The 10,774-nt window shown below is 42.7% G+C and overlaps 1 long non-coding RNA gene across 1 annotated transcript in view; it reads left to right on the plus strand.

Moving 5' to 3' along the window:
• The window catches only part of LOC121675735, a 7,300-nt gene extending 2,801 nt beyond the window's left edge, over positions 1-4,499 (plus strand). The window contains exons 2-3 of the long non-coding RNA XR_006020204.1: positions 2,853-2,854; positions 4,416-4,499. This is a non-coding gene — a long non-coding RNA (uncharacterized LOC121675735). The remainder of the gene's footprint in view (positions 1-2,852; positions 2,855-4,415) is intronic.
• The last annotated feature ends 6,275 nt before the right edge of the window (positions 4,500-10,774 follow it).

Genomic DNA, 10,774 nt, shown 5'->3' on the forward strand with positions numbered 1-10,774 from the left:
CCCCAGAGCAAAGAATATGAGTTTCTGGTTGATACTGGAGCAGACAGATCATGTATATCAAAGCTTCCAGAGGGCTGGAAGATAATAACAGGTTAGAAAATTGAAAGAAAAAACTGATAACTGCTCCAGTATTGAGTTTGCCTGATTTAGAAAGGTTATTTGAGTTATTTGTGAATGTTGAAGAAGGAGTGGCTTATGGAGTGCTTGTGCAGGAGTGGTGTGGAGTGAAAAAACCTATCGCTTATGTGTCAAAGTTATTAGACCCAGTGATAAGGGGATGGCCAACCTGTCTCCAGGCTGTCGTGGCCACAGTAACTCTGGTGGAGGAGGGATATAAGTTAACTTTTGGTAACAAGACTAGAGTGTACACTCCACATGATTTGAAAAGCATACTAAGCAAGAAAGCTAGCCAATGGATCTCTGACAGCAGGCTTTTAAAATATGAACTGATTCTAAACAATATGGAAAATTTAGAGTTAACCACAACCAGAGCAATAAACCCTGCCCAATTTTTATATGGAGAACCAGACAGGGGACTTGAGCATATCTGCATCGAAACCATTGACCTGCAAACGAAAGTCAGAGAGGACTTATTGGAACACCCCTTACTGGAAGGAGAGATCCTTTTTGTGGACGGTTCGTCCAGAGTAATAGAAGGAAAACAAGTTTCGGGGTATGCAGTGATAAATGGAAAAGACATGAATATTGAAGAAAAAGGAAAACTTTCAGGACAATCGTTGGTGCAGTGCTGTGAACTTTATGCTTTATTACGAGGACTGTTGTGGCTCAGTTATCAAAAAGGAACTATTTATACTGACTCAAAATATGCATATGGAGTGGTACACACTTTTGATAAAATCTGGACTGAGAGAGGATTTGTAAATTCAAAAGGAAAAACGTTAGTGCATGAAAACTTAATAAAAGAGGTACTTAAAGCTTTAAGAGGCCCAGTAACGATAGCCGTAGTGCATGTAAGGGGACATCAAAGAGGAGACTGCCTGGAGATAAAAGGAAATAATTTGGCCGACCAGATAGCAAAGAAAGCAGCCTTAGGAGATGAAGGAACCATCCTACATTTATCAAGTTTAGAAGACAATGGCAAAGATGGAGACATCCCACACATTAGGGAGAACTGAGTGTGAGGAAATACATACAGACTGTTGCAAAGACTCTCAAAGAACTGAGAGAAAAGGGGTATCTTCCCCAAACCAGGCCCATTGATTTCGATATTCATAAATTCCAGCCTGGTGATTGAGTATTAATTAAAACTTGGAAAGATCAGCCATTGACCCCGAAATGGGAAGGCCCTTTTCAAATTTTGCTGACCGCAGCAACAGCAGTAAGAACTCAAGAAAAAGGATGGACTCATGTCTCCAGGGTGAGAGGACCTGTACAAGCCCCAACTGAGTGGACGGTAGTTAACTCGACCGACACCAAGCTGACACTAAAGAAGAAGCCATGAAAGGACAGATAAAGATGGAGTTTTCTTTAAGATGATTTATAGTTATTAACTGTTTTAGTGATATAAGTTTTAAGAATTTGAAATTGTTCATTGCATGATTAATACTTGTTAATGTTTAAAGTTTAAAAATAGTTACTTATTGAGGAATTTAAAAGAATTTTTTAAAATTTTGTTTGATGTGTCTCATTACAGATCCAAAGAACTCTGAAGGAATAGAGCATCCTCCCACGCACCTAGCAATCAGACCCTAAAAGGAAAGAAAATAGGTTGACACAAAAGGGAGATTGTCACCGCAACAAGAGGGTAACAATAGCCAACGGGTAAGAATATTGCAAGGGGGCAAGACCAGATCAGGATACACTCTTGCCACAGAGAGTCGCGGATCCTCTAATTGGGATTAGAGGGGAGACATGGGTGGGAGAGTGCCCTGTACCAGACCCCTGCTGATATGGGTTCTCCTCATGATTAACATCCAAGCGGGAGGAGCACCATCTTGTGATAAATGTTACTACCCCTTGTATGCAGGAGACTCTCGGACGGCCATCCTAAGAACCCATTCAAATCCGAGCCCTAATTGTGCCAACTTTTTAGAGCTGCAAACCTGCATAGAGGATGGCCGAACCTATTGGCTTTTTGACAATGTAGGGACTTTTAAACAGAAATTGCTGAGAGAACGCCCTATGAAGGAGAAATGGATCTACTGTGAGAAAGACCTGGTAAAGCAAAAAGAAAAAGCAGGAAAATGGGAGCCAGACTTGGTTAGAGAAAAGGAGGTAAAACGGGTAATTAAGAAGGGACCTGAAATCAGAATGATGGGAGGAAAGAACTTGTTCCTAGATCTGGTTGAGAAAATAAGCCATGAATGGAATATAACTGATTGCTGGATTTGTGGAGATACCCAGATGGCAGAGGTTTGGCCTTGGGAGGGGATTGCTTTGACCCCACAGGAGACCCTAAAGATAATGGAGAAGGAATCATCAGGAGCAGATGAGAGGGAGGAAGAAGAAACTTGGAGCTTGAGGTCGGGAGTCATCGGAGAAGAATGTCTATGGAGGAGAGGTCCTAAATATATAGCATATGTGGGTGAGTTTCCCTGCAAAAGGTATTTTGTAACAAATGGTACACATCAGTGGTGGATCCCTAAGGCTAAGGATTTATATTGGGCAAGAAAACAAAAACAAGGGTGTACATATGTGGAACAAGAAAAGTTATATGAATGTATTACCAGGGAACCCAACTCCTTCCAAGATGAACCAAAAATTTCAAAATTCTGGAGTAAGATTGGCATAAACAATGCAAAATTCCATAATTATTGGCAAGCACCAAAAGGACTCTTCTGGTTATGTGGGAAAATGGCCTGTGTTATGCTCCAAAAAGACTAGGCTGGAAGCTGTACCCCTAGACATAATTAGACCCTCCTTTTTCCTACTTCCAAGAATTGAGGGGCGAAGTCTTGGGGTTCCTCTGTATGATGAACTGGCACGGAGAAAAAGGGACATCCAGATAGGAGGAACCCAGAAGTGGGGGGAGGATGAGTGGCCACCTGAGCGGATCATAACTACCTATGGTCCTGCAACTTGGGCCCAGGACGGATCATGGGGGTACTCCAATATATATGTTAAATAGAATTATCCACCTTCAAGCATTGGTGGAAATAATATCTAATCAATCCACCCTAGCTCTGGACTTACTTTCTGCAAAATCCAGACAAATGAGAAATAGGCTGGCGCTAGATTACCTGCTAGCCAAGGAAGGTGGTGTGTGTGGAAAGTTTAATTCGTCAGAGTGCTGTGTAGAAATTGATGACCACAGTGAAGCTATCAAAAATATAACTACTAACATCAGAAAATTAGCCCATGTCCCTGTACAAAGGTGGACCCCGCTGTTTAAATCTAATTGGTGGGACAACCTACTAACCGGAGAGTGGTGGAAGAACATTGATAATTGTTGGACTCTCATTTGCTGGTTTCCTATTCCTGCCATGTTTAATCCCCTGTTTTGTTAGACTTAAAACTTCTGTTGTGCAGAATATGCCCCTCATTCAGGAATTACAGACACAAAACCAGGAGAAAATTGCAAGAATTAGAGTGCCGCAAGCGGATGAATTAGAAGAGGATCAGGAAGGAAAGGAAGCCCCTGAAGCGGCGAAAGAAATTTATAAGAAATAACAAAGACTGCAAAAGATTTATAAGAATTATGAGGACACTGCCTAATTAAAAAAAAACCTGTAAAACTGTGAGATGGTTGATGTGGGCAAAAGCCCAATCAAAGTTTTAGAGGGGGGAGTTGTAATAAATGGTTAAAAGGGTTTTTTTTGTTAAAAAGAAGTTAAAAGTTACTTGTTATATACAGTTAATAAGTTAATTATTATTGCAATTGTACGGGTGTAATGCTACTATGTGATCGCTAGATGGTGACACCAATGGGGGAAGAGTGGTGGGTCTATAGAAAAGAGGGGAACGTTCTGGAATGTTCTTAAGATGACTTAATAATTTATGATGTAAACATCTTGAGGAATTACTGGTTAGGGGGAAAACCAATCACTCGACGCCCCAGAGACTGACGGAGCTGAACACCAATGAGGACCCTAGCAACAAGCCATCAGAGGGAGGATCGGAGCTCCACCAATCATAACATCAGAGAGACTATAAAACGGCCCCGGGGGCTCAGCCCCTGGCGGGGTCTTCCTGAGGAACCTGAGTCTGAAGGAACGCCCTGTGCGTCGCACTGTTGTTTTATTTCTGGGTTGCCGAGTGGGACTCGGGCTTATCTCGAGTCTCCGCTCCTGGTTTTTCTTTTTAAATAAACGAGCAGACTTTTACTCCACCCAAAAAAGTCCAGGCTCCGTTTATAACAGCATGGTTTGCACATTCTCTCAGAGGTAGTTAAGGACATGGACACCCAGAGGGGGCAATAAGGGGAGTCGAGAAGGGGTCTCGGCAACGGTGGACAGATGGTGTTGGTTTGGGAAAGGATTGGTTGAAGGGGAGTGTGAAGGAATATGGTTAAGGCAAATAGCAGTGGGAGACTATGTGGTAAGAAAAGAAAAGAGAAACAGTGAGGATTGGGATGTTCTCTGCCTTATCTTCAAAATCTGTAGCCTAATACAGAGCTGCCTGCATGTTCTTTGTATTCTCAGCTTCCAGGATAGGGAAAACAGGGGAAGTATTGTTCCTCCATCCCCCACCCCTCCCCGGGTCATTATGGAGCCAGGGTGGAGGATTTGGGTTTGTGCACTTACTGCTCAGGACTTTTGGAGGTTTCTCTATGGTGAGGAGTGCTGAGGCCAGGTGTGAGAGTGCAGGACCAGTGGCACGGGCTGGGGACCTGTGGGGGAAGTGTGGGACCAAGTCGAGGCTGTGGGAGTGCCGTGGACTCAGCGCTGGGGAGTGCCTGACCCCGCCACCCCCACAGGCAGGGGCAGCAGTGGACCCCAGGCCCCCATGAAGCTGGCGACACATCCCATCCACCTGCTTGTCGCTGTGGCGCTGCTGGCCATGGCTGCCCGCTGAGCTGCGCCAGCACCTGGTGCTTTACAGAGCTTCTGGTGCTGGGAGAGTGGCCCAGGGGCCTGGACAGGTGTGCTGGGGGGGGATGTGTCTGGACACTGCAGCAGGACTGGGACCATGTTTGGTGTACAGTGTAAGGTACAATTTGTCACCAAAGTCTGGCCTGATACAAGAAGGGATTTTGTTTGGGTCACCAAGGAGGTGAGTTGGTTTTTCAGAAAGTTTGGTGGCTGTGGGAAGGTGAGAGCCCACAAGCAGCGGGAGCAGAGGCTGGAGAGGTGGCAGAGTGGGCCCTTGCAGGAGTTGGTTAGAAAGGCACATCAGGTATATGTAAGAAGGGATGGGGAAAAGGTAAAGGTAAAGGCAAGGATAGTAGCACAGTTTTTGCAACCCCCGACAGGGGAAGAAAGTGTAAGGAGCCCCAGGACCAAAGGGAAAGCAATGGCCACCAGGACAGTGATTGGGAAGGAATCAATGTGCCATTTGTAAAAAAAAGAGAACATTAGAAATAGATTGTTAAGGGTGTCAGGATCTCCTATTGTATCAGGGGCTCACCCCACTGGAACCCTTCATAACATGCAGGGTGGGTTTGGACCGAGAAGTGCGTTTCCTAGTAAACACGGAAGCCTCTCTGTCTAATTTGAATTTTATGCCAAAGGTTGGGCAATTGTCCAAATCTTCTTTTGACAAGTGGAAAGATGAGCAGGTGCATTTTATTCAACCACTACTGGTGAATGTGGGAATTGGGTTTGAAAAGCCTAAGTTCCTGTTTGTTCCTAGTTGTGACTGTGGTTTGCTAGGAGGGGATTTGATGACTGAAGAAGGCGGGTTAGTGTTGTGGGGGTGATGGAGAGGCTAGCACTGTTGTGCTGATAAAGCTTATTCTAAAGTGAACCCAGAAGTGTGGGTAGTCCCAGGGGAATGTGGAAAGCTGGATATGGAGCTTCTCCAAATTACTCTGAGGCAACCAGGGCCAGTAGTGTCTAAAAAGCAACGCCCTCTTTCAAGGGAGGAAAGGAAGGGGTTGCAGCCTGTTGCTGAGTCTCTGCTAAAGCCAGGTCTGTTGGAGCTGTGTATGTCTCCCTATAACACTCCTATCCTGCCAGTTATCAAATCAGATTGAACCTATAGAATGGTGCAGGACCTACGAATAATAAATGAGACTATTAAACCCAGGCACTCCACAGTCCCAGATCCTTATACCATCTTGAACCAGGTTCCCTCCTCACACTGCTACTCTTCAGTAATTATCTGTAATAATGCTAGAGGTAAACATTTAATCCACGATAATCTGGTTTCAATCACTCATATAGTAATATGGTTCTTAAAGATAGCATTAATTCTCTCCACACATCCACAACTTTGAGGGTGCCACAGGGTATGAAATTCCCAATTTATGTCTAATGCAACACATATAGTATGTAAAATCTTTGAGGTAAAATGCATTCCTTTATCTGAGTCTATTCTTTCCATTATCCCATATCTGGGAATAATGTGTTCTAATAGAATCTTAGCCACATTTGAGGTAGTTGCAGTTGAGGCAGGAAAGACTTCGACCCAGTGGGTAAGGTGATCAATTATTACAAGAAGGTATTTCCATCACTGTATTTTGGGGAATTCAGTGTAATCTATTTGTATATTTTGAAAGGGTCTAAGGGCTAGGTGTTCAAATAGCGTGCTCCACCTGTCAGATTAATTAATTACGAGAGATGGTACTATGCGACTAATTGGATTTATTGCTCAAAATAACAAAACACATCAGTCTCGAAGCGTGAGATTTTACAATACCTCCGAATAATGGCGAAAGTCACGAGATTTAGAGTTACATCATAATTTATAACTTTCTAATCCAATAGGCACTTAAAACGACACTTTGTTTTGACTTTATGACCTATCACCTGTGCTACTTTTCACTGCAGTGCAGTTGTGTCGTAACCAATAGCTTGTCATGTCACGTCCGCACAGAGACTTCCATTATAACATCTAAATTCTTAACTTAAACTACATAAAATTACACTATTATATTTAAAACCCTTCACCAAAAACACCCATTTACCTATAACTATAGGAACACAGGCTTGTGATCCTTTTGCTTAATGGTCTATAAATCTCTGTCAATTAAGCCAAACCTAGTCTCTTCCAGGGTTGTAAATCAAAACCTTCTTTAATTCCAGGGGTTTCTACTCCTCTGTCTTCCACAGCTAGGGCTCTTCCCCCACTAGGATGTTTTCTCATTACTTTTCTATTCACCCTTTGACAGATCAAACATCATTCTGCCACTTGCTTTGCTATTGCGTAGATTCCCATAGAACCATAAGTTCTTGAAAACTGATCACATAAAGCTTCTGTTCCCCAGTGTGTTTCCTTATGTAATCTGATTAAGACTTCTCTAGTAATTGCTTTATTCACTATTTGCCTCCCATCTGGTAAAAACTACTTGCCCTCCTGAGTTCTTTCACCTCCCAACTTTCATAACCACTCTTCTTCTTTTGTAAACACCAGGAGTTTTACCTCCTCTGCCTTTCCACTAGGTACTAGTACCAGCATCTTTATTTCCTCCTGCTCTGCAGCCTCTTTACCTGGCCTGTCAGCTAAATGATTGCCCTTTCTTTATAAAGTTCCTCCTTTCTTGTGTCCCATTATATAAACCACTGTGATTTCTTTGGGTAATCCCAGGGTTTCTAGAACTTCCAAAACCAATTGTTCATGCACTAATTCCTTCCCTCTGGAAGAAATTAGTCCACATTCTTTCGATATTTTTCCAAAAATATATTTAGAATCAGTGTATTTAGTTCGGTTTTTTCCTCTGAGTAGTTCCAGGGCTTGTTTTAGTGCATATAATTCACGTCGGAGCTGACCAGTTATTGGGTAATTTCCCTTTCTCTAACAGACTGCTTTGCTCACCATCCACAATAGCATAACCACTACAATGTTTCCCATTTATAAATCGAGATGATCCATCAATAAAGACTCTTCTCCCTTCTCCTAAGGGAGTTTCTTCTAGGTCCTCTCTAACCTTTGTCTGATACTCAATAATCTCCCAGCAGTCATGTTCAGGGACTTCTACTTCTGCCTTCCCATATAAAAATTGAGAAGGATTTAAACTTTTGTCTGTAATTAATGTTAAATCCTCCTTCTCCATTAGGATAGTTCCATATTTCAGAATTCTAGAATCTGTCAGCCACCTCCCAGACTTTTGATTTAAAATTGTCCTGACTGTATCCAGAGTAGCTACAATTAAAGTACCCAAAAGTTAGTTTTCTGCTCTCTTTTACTAATAAGGCAGTAGCAGTTTTCACTTGAACATAGGTGGGTCATCCTCAGGACACTGGATGTAACATTTTTGAAAGGTATGCCACAGGTCTTTTCTGCCCTCCCCATATTTGGGTTAACATTCTGTAAGCTGTCCCCTCTTCTATGTTGACATACAGATAAAGTTTTTCTAAGGAAGGGAGTGCTAAAACAGGTGCTTAGATTAATTTCTTTTCCAGATCTTCAAATTGTTGCTGATTCCTAGCCCACTCAACTTTTTCTCCTTCCTCTTGTAGTTTTTTATACAAAAACTTTACATGCTGGGTAAAATTCTCAATCCATTAAAATGGCAATATCCGAGCAAACTTAAGAATTTTCTTACTTCTCGTTTGGTTTTAGGAAGGTGCATAGCAACAGTGCCAGAAATATGTTCTGGGGTTATCCTCCCTCACCCTTCACTTATCAGATGCCCAAGATATTTTACTTCTTTCTCCACAAATTGTAATTTTATCTTAGAGACCCTTAGTCCATTTTCTCCCAAAAGGTTCAATAGCTTAATTGTGACATCTCGGACTTTCTCTTTCCCTGATATCAGCAAATCATCCACATAGCGTAACAACTTTGCCTCTGGATTTAGATTAAACTCTTCAAGCACCTGTTCTAAAATTTGTCCAAGCAGATTTGGAGACTCTGTAAATCCCTGCGGTAAAGAGGTCCATCATAACTGTTGCTTTCTCTCAGTAGTGGGGTCTTCCCATTCAAAAGCAAATATATCTCTGCTGTTTTCTGCTAGTGGACATGTCCAGAATGCATCTTTTAAATCAATCACACTGAACCACACATGGTTATGGAGAAATCTTACATAGTAAAGTATATGGATTAGTGACTACCGGGCGGTGTACCCAAACAAGTTTATTCAATTCCCTGAAATCTTGAACAAGATTGTATGTCCCATCCGGTTTCCTGACAGGTAAAATGGGGGTATTATAAGGGAACATGAAAGGTTCTAACAATCCATCCTTTAAAAGTTGCTCAGTTATAACTTGTAATCCCCTTTTTCCTTCCAAAGTTATAAGGTATTGTTTCACACAGATGGGTTGGCTCCCTTCCTTCAATTTTACTTCCAGGGGAGAGATATTCAGCCCTTTTCTATTATCTTTAGCCACCCACACCACCAGATTTATTTCCCTCTCATCCTCTATAGTCAATTTAAATAGCTTTACCACCATTCTACCCTCTTCTGGAATTACCCCAATCCTTAATTGCACTTGTAAATCTCTTCCTAACAAGTTGGTGCTGGCCTCTGGTATTATTACAAAACTAGATGTTATTTCCTTACCATTTCCCAAAACTTTTACTTGTTCCATTATGGGGGCATGGAATCCCTCCTCTTTCACTCCAGTTATTCTGGTTTGCTTCATCCCTTTCACACAGCCACAGGGGATTTTAATTAAACTTGCTCTCTCAGTTCCTGAATCAACCATAAACACATATTCTTCTTCTTTAAAATTCTTAAATTTTATATTTATCAAGGGCTCTTCATGCTATTTGAACCCCCAAAAAATAGAGCCCCTAACACCCCTAATCCTGTGCATAAGATTCTGATTCCATCATCTGGAAGTTTTCAACCTCCCTCTGTAGTTCTGGGCATTCTCTTTTGAAATGTCTCACTTTTCCGCAACAGAAGCATTTCTTGGGGCCTGTCTGCCAAGTGGTCACCCCCTGTCCTCTTCCCTGGAGTCTCCTAATGTTAGGCTGAAGGCTTCCCTTGGTTACTCCTCTTCCTCTCCCTGGCCTTTCCAGCATGTGATTTGGTGGGAAAAAGGGATTTTATACAAGAGAGGCTGAGCCCTGTTTGGACAGAGGAAACCTGGAGTCATGGGGCACCACTACAGACAGCTGGTACTAAGGTGCCTCTCTGCAAGGTAGGTTGGGGCTCCCTCAACACCATGAGAGTATCAACACTGATCCTGGCTTGTGACAGATACCCTCACTCATGGAATTGTTTGTGAAGACATTAGTACACATATTTCCTATTAACAGGCTGAGGAAAAGGGCTTCAGCTCCATACGCTGCTGTTCCGTGTGCCTCCTTACTTGGTACTTTGAAGGAGAAGAAAAACAAACCCAAAAACTCCCCTTGCCATTAGCCTGGCTGGCTATAGTGGAACCAGAATGATAATTTTTCCCTGCATATGGAAACTGGGAAGAGTGATTTGTTTCCTCCCTGCATTGGAAACTCCCTGGGTCACAATGATCTGGCAGGCAGCACTGTTTTCTTCCAGCAGCTGCAGCAGATCATTTGGGGGATGGACCTGGGAGCACCTAGCTTCAGAAGGGCTGATAATAGACCTCCTGTTTCTAGTAGTTAGAACTTCTGTTATCATCTTCAGAGACTCTGGGGAGAGACTATGGGCCTAAGCCCACAAAAGCACTGAGGCTCGCAATTAAGGAACTCAAATGGGAGTTTGATGCCTTTGCTGGGGACAGCCTGTGATTGAAAGGCCTTGCCCCTCGATGTTATCTGTAAGTATCTGTCACTTGCTAAGCTT

This window comes from Corvus kubaryi, unplaced genomic scaffold, assembly GCF_017639235.1.
Source record: "Corvus kubaryi isolate FWS band 111438036 unplaced genomic scaffold, C.kubaryi_AGA036_p1.0 75, whole genome shotgun sequence".
NCBI classification, from domain to species: domain Eukaryota; kingdom Metazoa; phylum Chordata; class Aves; order Passeriformes; family Corvidae; genus Corvus; species Corvus kubaryi.